Raw genomic sequence first — 9919 nt, 5'->3', positions numbered from 1 at the left:
TGATTACATTGAATAACAAAGATAAGAAGGCAAAAGAAAAACAGCTGTTGGGCATTCAAAATGAAATAAAGAAAAAAGAAGGGGAACTGAGAAAAAGGCCAGGGAAAAAGAAAATTATAAGTGAGATTACAATATTACAAATGCAAATGAGACATTTGTTAAATAAAGAACTGGAATGGAATCTGAAAAGATTGCAGCAGAAATCTTTCGAGGGAGCAAACAAACCCGGAAAATATTTGGCCTTGCAACTGAAGAAAAAGAGAGAAAGTAAAATTATTAATAAAATTGCGGTGGATGGAAGAGAGGTGGTAGATCAAGAAGGAATAAAAAGAGAATTCTTTAAGTATTATGCCAAGTTATTTAAAGGTGTTAAAATAAGGAAAGGAAAGATGGATGAGTACTTACAAAAGATAAAAATAGCATCCTTAGCAGAAAATATGCAAAAAGTTTTGAACGATCCAATTGAAAAAAGAGAAATTGAAGAAGAAGAAGAAGATATTGGATTTATATCCCGCCCTCAGCTCCGAAGAGTCTCAGAGCGGCTCACAATCTCCTTTACCTTCCTCCCCCACAACAAACATCCTGTGAGGTGGGTGGGGCTGGAGAGGGCTCTCACAGCAGCTGCCCTTTCAAGGGCAACCTCTGCCAGAGCTATGGCTGACCCAAGGCCATTCCAGCAGGTGCAAGTGGAGGAGTGGGGAATCAAACCCGGTTCTCCCAGATAAGAGTCTGCACACTTAACCACTACACCAAACTGGCTCTCCCAAATTGAAGCAGAAATTAATGCAATAAAAAATGGAAAAGCACCTGGGCCAGATGGATATACAGCTAAAATTTTTAAAACCTTCAAAGAAGAGTTAACCCCAAAACTTCAGAAATTGATGACTATGATAAGAACAAATGGGAAAATACCAAATACATGGAAGGAAGCTGTTATTTCGTTGATTCCAAAGGAAGATAGAGATGTTACGAAAGTAAAAAATTATAGACCAATTTCATTATTAAATAATGACTATAAAATATATACAAGAATCTTGGCAGAACAGTTTAAACAATATTTGATAAATTTTATAAAGGAAGATCAAGTGGGGTTTCTTCCCAAAAGGCAAATAAGAGACAATATCAGAACTGTTGTAAATATTGTAGAAAGACATCCAGAAAAGGAGACGCAGAGAAAGCATTTGACAATTTAAATTGGGATTTTATGTTTGCAGTAATGGAGAAAATTGAGCTGGGAGAAAGCTTTATAAGAATGATAAAAGCAATATATACTGAACAACGTGCAAGGCTATGTATAAATGCTGATCTTACAGAAGACATGATAATTAGTAAAGGTACAAGACAAGGTTGTCCACTTTCCCCATTGTTGTTTATAATGTTTATTGAAATGTAACTGATGCAAATTCAAGAAGATAAAGAAATAGAAGGATTAAAAGTAAAAGGATTTACTTACAAATACAGAGCATTTGCAGATGATGTAATGTTTATAAATGAAAATCCCATACAAGTCACACCTTTGTTGTTAGCCAAAATACAAGAATATGGGGAGTTGGCGGGACTTTGTATTAATAAAGAAAAATCAAAACTTCTATGTAAAAATATGCAAATAAATAAGCAACAAGAATTGTAGAGACTAACAGGCTGTTACCTCCAAGGTAAAATATTTGGGTGTGGAGATAACAATGAAGAATATTGATTTGTTCAAAACTAATTATGAGAAGCTATGGCGTAAAATGGATGAAGATATGTTAAAGTGGAATAAACTTAATTTGTCACTGTTGGGTAGAATAGCCATAATTAAAATGAATATTCTAACAAGAATAATGTATTTGTTTCAAACTATTCCAATTGTGAAAGACAGTGAACAATTTAATAGATGGCAAAGAAAAATTTCAGAGTTTGTGTGGGCAGGGAAGAAACCTAGAATTAAAATGAAAATTTTAACAGATGCAAAAGAGAGAGGCGGATTTCAATTACCAGACTTAAAATTATATCATGAAGCAGTTTGCTTAGTATGGATAAAAGAATGGATAATGTTGTTAAACAAAAAACTCTTAGCGTTGGAAGGTCATGGAAATAAATTTGGCTGGCACGCTTATATGTATTATGGGAAAAAAAGACGGCTTTTTCTCACACCATTATATAAGAAACAGCTTGCTAAATACATGGATAAAATATAAGAAATATGGAGATGAGAGAAAACTGTTATGGATAGTGCCAGCCGAAGTGATAAAAATAACAGCTGAGACGGGTGAAGAAAAGTGGTTGTCATATAATCAACTATTAAAAATACAAAGTGCTAAAATAGAATTGAAAACTGCTGAAGAGCTGAATAATATGATTGGTTTCAAATGCAACAAATAAAGAGTTTGGTGGAGAATGACATTAAAACTGAGGGAATAAGAAAAGAGCAAACAGAAATGGAAAAAGTTCTGCTTGAAGACAACGAAAAATTAATTTCAAAATTATATAAATTACTTTTAAAATGGTCTACGGAAGATGAAGTAATGAAATCTCAAATGATTAAGTGGGCAATTAATGTAAATAAAGAATTGGGTGGCCAAAGGATTTGAGCTTCAGCTTCAGCATCTGACCTTCCAGGGAACAGTCTGGGTTGATTTCCCTTAGGACTGACTGATTGGATCTTCTTGCAGTCCAAGGGACTCTCAAGAGTCTTCTCCAGTGAGGGCTCCCTTCACATTGGGTGGCCAAAGGATTTGAGCTTCAGCTTCAGCATCTGACCTTCCAGGGAACAGTCTGGGTTGATTTCCCTTAGGACTGACTGACTGGATCTTCTTGCAGTCCAAGGGACTCTCAAGAGTCTTCTCCAGGGAGGGCTCTCTTCTCATTGGGTGGCCAAAGGATTTGAGCTTCAGCTTCAGCATCTGACCTTCCAGGGAACAGTCGGGGTTGATTTCCCTTAGGACTGACTGACTGGATCGTCTTGCATTCCAAGGGACTCTCAAGAGTCTTCTCCAGGGAGTGCTCCCTTCTCATTGGGTGGCCAAAGTATTCGAGCTTCAGCTTCAGCATCTGACCTTCCAGGGAACAGTCTGGGTTGATTTCCCTTAGGACTGACTGACTGAATCTTCTTGCAGTCCAAGGGACTCTCAAGGTTCTTCTCCAGCACCACAGTACATCGTAGTACATTACACTTAGTACATTTTTGGTCACTGTAACCCTTTGGGTTATTTATTTATCGTATTTGTTGCACAAGCTCCAGGTGTTGGCTGGAGATCTCCTGGGATTACAACTGATCTCCAGATTACAGAGATCAGTCCCCCCCTCCCCGCCCCCGAGAAAATGGCTGCTTTGAAAGGCGGACTTTTATAGCTGTATACCCTATTGATGTCCCTCCTTCTCCCTAAACCCTGCCTTCTTCAGGTCCTTCCCCCCAAATCTTCAGGTATTTCCCAACCCAGAGGTGGCAACCCTGTCCCCCAGACTGCAGCAGTAGTTAGCAGCCCAGAGCCCTTGAAAAGGAGTTAAATATAGCTCGAGGGCCAAAAGCCATTAAGAGCTGCAGTAGGGTTGCTAATCCCCAGGTGGGGGCAGTTTGGACGCCTTCCCCCTGCCTCAGGGTCATCAGAAAGCAAGGGGGAGAATGTCTTCTGGGCACTCCATTATATTCTATGGAGACCGTTCCCCTAAGGGTATAATGGAGAATTGATCTGTGGGTATCTGGGGCTCTGGAGGGGCTGCTTTTTGAGGTAGAGGCACCAAATTTACAGCATAGCATCCAGTGCCTCTCCTCAAAATGCCCGCCAAGTTACAAAAAGATTGGACCAGGGGGTCCAATTCTATGAGCCCCAAAAGAAGGTGCCCCCATCCTTCATTATTTCTCTATGGAGGGGAGGTATTTAAAAGGTATGTAGTCCCTTTAAATGTGGTGGCCAGAACTCCCTTTGGAGTTCATTTCTGCTTGTCACGCCCTTTCTCCTGACTCCATCCCAAAAATCTCCATATATATTTCTTGAGTCAGACCTGGCAACCCTACGCTGCAGGGTGGGAGAGGACAGTATCTATCAGAATTCTGGGACAGATGCTAGATCTCCCCACTTCCAGGGACAGCCAAGGCTGTGCAGGAAAGAGGAAGAGACGATGTTCAACTAGGAGCCCTCCAAAAGTGAACAGAGATGAAGAGACATTTCTCAGCCCCCCCCCCCAAATTACCCACCCCCCTGATCAACAGGTAGCTTTAAAAACCAGGAATGAAAACTTTTCATTCTGAGCTACCTTCATGAGAGCCAGAAGAACCGCTCCCTTTATTACTAGGAAGACCGGATCGAATCAGTAAAGGTAACAAAGACATTACCTGCCCTTCCAGCCACCCACCTGAGGGTATAGGCACTGAAGCAGTCTGGACACGGCCCCGCTTTCCTGCGTTGATGTTGGTTCTTGCTGGTTTCTCACTTTGGGAGTTCCTGGGACTAACACTGGCTATCTTATCTGAAGTCGCTGGGAGAGGATCGGCCTTTCCCGACGTAGACGCTTGGAGTCGGTCGACTTTCTTCCCCCCAGCAACCACCTTGTTTGCAGAAGAGGAATCAGATCGTGAGGGGGAGTCAGGATTGGATCCTGGCTTTTTCTTCTTTGAGTCTGAAGGTGCGAGGGGCGAGAGAGACGATTTCTTGTCGGCAGTGCCCGAGCCTCCAGCTCCTTTGACTTTGGAGGATTTTCCTCCTTTACCCTTAGCTCCTGATTCCCCTTTGCCAAGACCTGTTGATGTTCCAACAGATTGTGACTCTGCACCTGTGTTAGCCAAAGGCACTTCAGTCTCACTTGCTTCATCAGTCCTTGCCGGTTCTTCCGGGACTGTGGAAGCTCTAGATCTGTATGCTGGAGATGTCTGAGATCCTTCGCCATCTGCTTTCTGTGGGCCGGAGTCTTCCACTCCACCAGAAGGCTGGGAGACTTCTCCACTGGTAGGACCTCCGGTATTCTCTCCTGGAGATGTTCCAGGAGATTGTGGTTCTGCAGCTGAGTTAGCACCATTCACGCTTCCCCCATTGGTCTCTTCAGGTTCTCCTGGAGCTGTAGAAATTCCTGATTCAACTGCTGAGGCGTCAGCTGGAGATGTTTGAGGTCCTTCACTTTCTGCTTCTTCTGGGCCAGTGTTTCCCTCTCCATTAGGAGAGGAGGAGTCTTTGCCATTGGAAGGAGCTCCAGAATTCTCTTCTGCAGATGCTCCAGGTGACTGTGGCTCTGCGTCTGAGTTATCCAAAGGTACGTCATTTGCACCAGTCTCTTCAGATTCTTCTGGGACTGTGGAATGTTCTGATCCAGCTGCTGATGTGTCAGCTGGGGATGCCTGGGATTCTTCACTGTCTGCTTCCTCTGGGCCAGCGTTTCCCTCCCCATCAGGAGAAGTGGAGTCTTTGCCATTGGTAGGGCCTCCAGAATTCTCTCCTGGAGATGTTCCAGGTGATTGTGGTTCTGCAGCTGAGTTAGCACCATTCACACTTCCCCCATCAGTCTCTTCAGGTTCTCCTGGAGCCGTAGAAGTTCCTGATTCAACTGCTGAGGCGTCAGCTGGAGATGTTTGAGGTCCTTCGCTTTCTACTGCTTCTTCTTGGCCAGTATTTCCCTCTCCATTAGGAGAGGATGAGTCTTTGCCGTTGGAAGGAGCTCCAGAATTCTCTATCTCTGCATCCGAGTTGCCCAAAGGTTCACCACTCACACTTGCTTCATCGATCTGTTCAGGTTCTCCTGGAGCTGTAGAATCTCCTGATTCAGCTTCTGAGGTGTCAGCTGGAGATGTTTGAGGTTCTTCGCTTTCTGCTTCTTCCGGGCCAGTGTTTCCCTCTCCATTAGGAGAGGTGGATTCTTTGCCATTGGAAGGAGCTCCAGAATTCTCTGTCTCTGCATCCGAGTTGCCCAAAGGTTCACCACTCACACTTGCTTCATCGATCTGTTCAAGTTCTCCTGGAGCTGTAGAATCTCCTGATTCAGCTTCTGAGGTGTCAGCTGGAGATGTTTGAGGTTCTTCGCCTTCTGCTTCTTCCGGGCCAGTGTTTCCCTCTCCATTAGGAGAGGTGGATTCTTTGCCATTGGAAGGAGCTCCAGAATTCTCTGTCTCTGCATCCGAGTTGCCAAAAGGTTCACCACTCACACTTGCTTCATCAATCTGTTCAGGTTCTCCTGGAGCCGTAGAATCTCCTGAGTCAACTTTTGAGGCATCGGCTGGAGATGTTTGAGGTCCTTCGCTTTCTGCTTCTTCTGGGCCAGTGTTTCCCTCTCCATTAGGAGAGGAGGAGTCTTTGCCATTGGAAGGAGCTCCAGAATTCTCTTCTGCAGATGCTCCAGGTGACTGTGGCTCTGCATCTGAGTTATCCAAAGGTACGTCATTTGCACCAGTCTTTTCAGATTCTTCTGGGACCGTGGAATGTTCTGATCCAGCTGCTGATGTGTCAGCTGGGGATGCCTGGGATTCTTCACTGTCTGCTTCCTCTGGGCCAGCGTTTCCCTCCCCATCAGGAGAAGTGGAGTCTTTGCCATTGGAAGGAGCTCCAGAAGTCTCTCCAAGAGATGCTCCTGGTGACGGGGTCTCTGCCTCTGAATTAGCCAAAGTTTCACCATTTGCACTTGGTTCAACAGTCTCTTCAGATTCATCTGAGGCTGCATCTGTTGAGTCATCAGGTGGAGGTGCCTGGGATTCTTCACTTTCTGCTTCTTCTGGGGCATTGTCTCCCACCCCATCAGGAGAGGTAGAGTCTTTGCCATTGGAAGAACCTCCAGAAGTCTCTCCTGGTGACGGTGCCTCTGCATCTGAGTCAGCCAAAGGAATGCCATTTGCATTTGAGGCACTGGTGCCTTTAGATCCTTCTGGGACAGGGAAAGCTCTAGATTTGAAATTTGAGGTATCGGGTGCTTTTTCCAGACCAGCGTTTTCTGCCCCACCAGAGGTGCTGGAGGGAGTTTCATTGGTAAGGCTTCCAGAATTCTCTCCTGGGGATTGTGACTCTGCATTGGATTCAGCCGAAGGTGGTCCATTGTTGCCCTCAGAATTTTCTAATGCCCCAGAAGTTGTAGGTCCATTTTCTATGGCACCATTTGGAGATGCTGGAGATCCTCCACTGCCTGCATTCTCTTGGCCAGGGCTTTCCAGCCCGCCGGAGGAACTGGAGGAGTCTCCATTGCCGGGGTCTCCAGAAGTCTCCCCTGTAGATGCTCCTGGTGGTTGTGATTCTGAACCTGCTGGGACTGAAGATGCTCCATTCCCATTGGCACCAGAAGAGTCCCCAGATGTTCCATCAGGTCCTGTTGCTGCTCCGTTACCTTCTGGCTGTGATTCTGGACCTGTTGGGCCTGAAGGTGCTCCGTTCCCATTGGCACCAGAAGAGTCCCCAGATGTTCCATCAGGTCCTGCTGCTGCTCCGTTACCTTCTGGACCTGCTGGGCCTGAAGGTGCTCCATTCCCATTGGCACTAGAAGAGTCCCCAGATGTTCCATCAGGTCCCACTGCTGCTCCGTTACCTTCTGGCTCTGATTCTGGACCTGTTGAGCCTGAAGATGCTCCATTCCCATTGGCACTAGAAGAGTCCCCAGATGTTCCATCAGGTCCTGCTGCTGCTCCGTTACCTTCTGGCTGTGATTCTGGACCATTTGGGCCTGAAGGTGCTCCGTTCCCATTGCCACCAGAAGAGCCCCCAGATGTTCCATCAGGTCCTGCTGCTGCTCCGTTACCTTCTGGCTGTGATTCTGGACCTGTTGGGCCTGAAGGTGCTCCATTCCCATTGCCACCAGAAGAGTCTCCGGATGTTCCATCAGGTCCTGCTGCTGCTCCGTTACCTTCTGGCTGTGATTCTGGACCTGTTGGGCCTGAAGGTGCTCCATTCCCATTGCCACCAGAAGAGTCTCCGGATGTTCCATCAGGTCCTGCTGCTGCTCCGTTACCTTCTGGCTGTGATTCTGGACCTGTTGGGCCTGAAGGTGCTCCATTCCCATTGCCACCAGAAGAGTCTCCAGATGTTTCATCAAGTCCTGCTGCTGCTCCGTTACCTTCTGGCTGTGATTCTGGACCTGTTGGGCCTGAAGGTGCTCCATTCCCATTGCCACCAGAAGAGTCTCCAGATGTTCCATCAGGTCCTGTTGCTGCTCCATTACCTTCTGGCTGTGATTCTGGATCTGTTGGGCCTGAAGGTGCTCCATTCCCATTGCCACCAGAAGAGTCTCCAGATGTTCCATCAGGTCCTGTTGCTGCTCCGTTACCTTCTGGCTGTGATTCTGGACCTGTTGGGCCTGAAGGTGCTCCATTCCCATTGGCACCAGAAGAGTCCCCAGATGTTCCATCAGGTCCTGTTGCTGCTCCGTTACCTTCTGGCTGTGATTCTGGACCTGTTGGGCCTGAAGGTGCTCCATTCCCATTGCCACCGGAAGAGTCTCCAGATGTTCCATCAGGTCCTGCTGCTGCTCCGTTACCTTCTGGCTGTGATTCTGGACCGTTTGGGCCTGAAGGTCCTCCGTTCCCATTGGCACCAGAAGAGTCCCCAGATGTTCCATCAGGTCCTGCTGCTGCTCCGTTACCTTCTGACTCTGATTCTGGACCTGCAGGGCCTGAAGGTGCTCCATTCCCATTGGCACTAGAAGAGTCCCCAGATGTTCCATCAGGTCCTGCTGCTGCTCCGTTACCTTCTGGCTGTGATTCTGGACCTGTTGGGCCTGAAGGTGCTTCCTTCCCATTGGCACCAGAAGAGTCCCCAGATGTTCCATCAGGTCCTGCTGCTGCTCCGTTACCTTCTGGACCTGCTGGGCCTGAAGGTGCTCCATTCCCATTGGCACTAGAAGAGTCCCCAGATGTTCCATCAGGTCCTGCTGCTGCTCCGTTACCTTCTGACTCTGATTCTGGACCTGCAGGGCCTGAAGGTGCTCCGTTCCCATTGCCACCAGAAGAGTCCCCAGATGTTCCATCAGGTCCTGCTGCTGCTCCGACACCTCCCAGCTCTGATTCTGGACCTGCTGGGACTGAAGGTGCTTCCTTCCCATTGGCACCAGAGGATCCCTCAGATTCTGCTGCTCCATCGGAAGTTATAGGTCCTGTTGCCGCTCCGTTCCCTTCTGACTCTGTGTCTTCTCCTTTCCCACCGTCGAGGCCTCCGGAAATCCCTTCGCTTGTCTGTTCTTTCTGACTTGCTTTGTTTTCTGCTGCCTCATCAGAAGCCGCTGGGCCCGTTGACGCTGAGTCCTCTGGAGATGGCTGATCCTCCTCCTCTTCGCTCGCGGATGATTCAGACGTCTGTGACTCTGCTGGTGGTTTCTTTCCATCGAGAGCAGAAGAGACGTCTGAGCCTCCCATGCCCTCAGAAGCTCCAGATCCTGCCGCCGGTTCAGACGGCTGACCATCTGCTTGCCCCGAGCTGGCGCTTTCTGCTGCAAGGCAGGCTCTTCCGTCCCCAAAGCCTTCAGGTGACTCAGCTGTTGTTGAACCAGGAGATGTTTCCTTCCCGCACGAGCTGGAAGATCCGTCGGATTCAACTTCCTCTGCTGAAGTTGCAGCTGCTGCTGTGTCGTCTAGCAAAAGAAGAAGAAGAAGAGTTGGCATTTATACCCTGCCTTTCTCTATCTTATAGAGTCTCAAAGTGACTTCATAGGGTTGCCAGAACCCCCAGTGCAGTAGGGATCCCCCAGTTTTGGGCACTGCTTTCTGCTGCCAGCCAATTGGCCACTGGGGCAGTGGAATTATCCCCCCTCCCCCCCCAAAAAACCAAGCAAGAAGCCAGAAGAAGATGATGATATTGGATTTATATCCTACCCTCCACTCCGAATTTCAGAGTCTCAGAGCGGCTCACAATCTCCTATATCTTCCTCCCCCACAATCCTCCCCCCTATATCTTCCTCCCCCTTGTGAGGTGGGTGGGGCTGAGAGGGCTCTCCCAGAAACTGCCCTTTCAAGGACAGAATCTCAGAGCGGCTCACAATC

The sequence above is a fragment of the Heteronotia binoei genome, chromosome 6 (genome assembly GCF_032191835.1).
Source record: "Heteronotia binoei isolate CCM8104 ecotype False Entrance Well chromosome 6, APGP_CSIRO_Hbin_v1, whole genome shotgun sequence".
NCBI lineage: Eukaryota > Metazoa > Chordata > Lepidosauria > Squamata > Gekkonidae > Heteronotia > Heteronotia binoei.
The sequence above is the reverse complement of the archived record's forward strand: the minus strand, read 5'-3'. Positions refer to the sequence as shown.